The sequence below is a fragment of the Pygoscelis adeliae genome, unplaced genomic scaffold (assembly GCF_000699105.1).
Source record: "Pygoscelis adeliae isolate BGI_AS28 unplaced genomic scaffold, ASM69910v1 Scaffold359, whole genome shotgun sequence".
Taxonomy (NCBI): domain Eukaryota; kingdom Metazoa; phylum Chordata; class Aves; order Sphenisciformes; family Spheniscidae; genus Pygoscelis; species Pygoscelis adeliae.
Window position 1 is genome coordinate 1,348,015 of NW_008825553.1, and position 365 is coordinate 1,348,379.

The window sequence follows — 365 nt, forward strand, 5'->3', positions numbered from 1 at the left end:
CGTCTGCCTCGAGAGCAGCTATGGCAGGAACGGCGCTTTCCTCGTCCCCCCTCGCCACGGGACAGAGCGGGACCCGGCACCCAGATAAGCAGGAGCCGCCGGCGCCTGTGGCCTGGGGACAGGGTCTGGCCCTGCTCCAGCGCAGCTCCCAAGGTCCCTGCGGGGCAGACGGCACCTTTGGGCTCCCCCTTTCATCTCTGCCCCAGCTGGGCACATGCCCATGTTGTACTTCTCTTTCTCCTCCTCCTCTTTTTCCTCCTCCTCCTCCTCCGGCCCCGCTGGGCGACCTCGCCTCCCTCTCGCAGGATCTACCCTGAGCCTCTTTGCCTGGGCCGGTGCTCCGGGAGTTTTGCAACAGGTCCGGC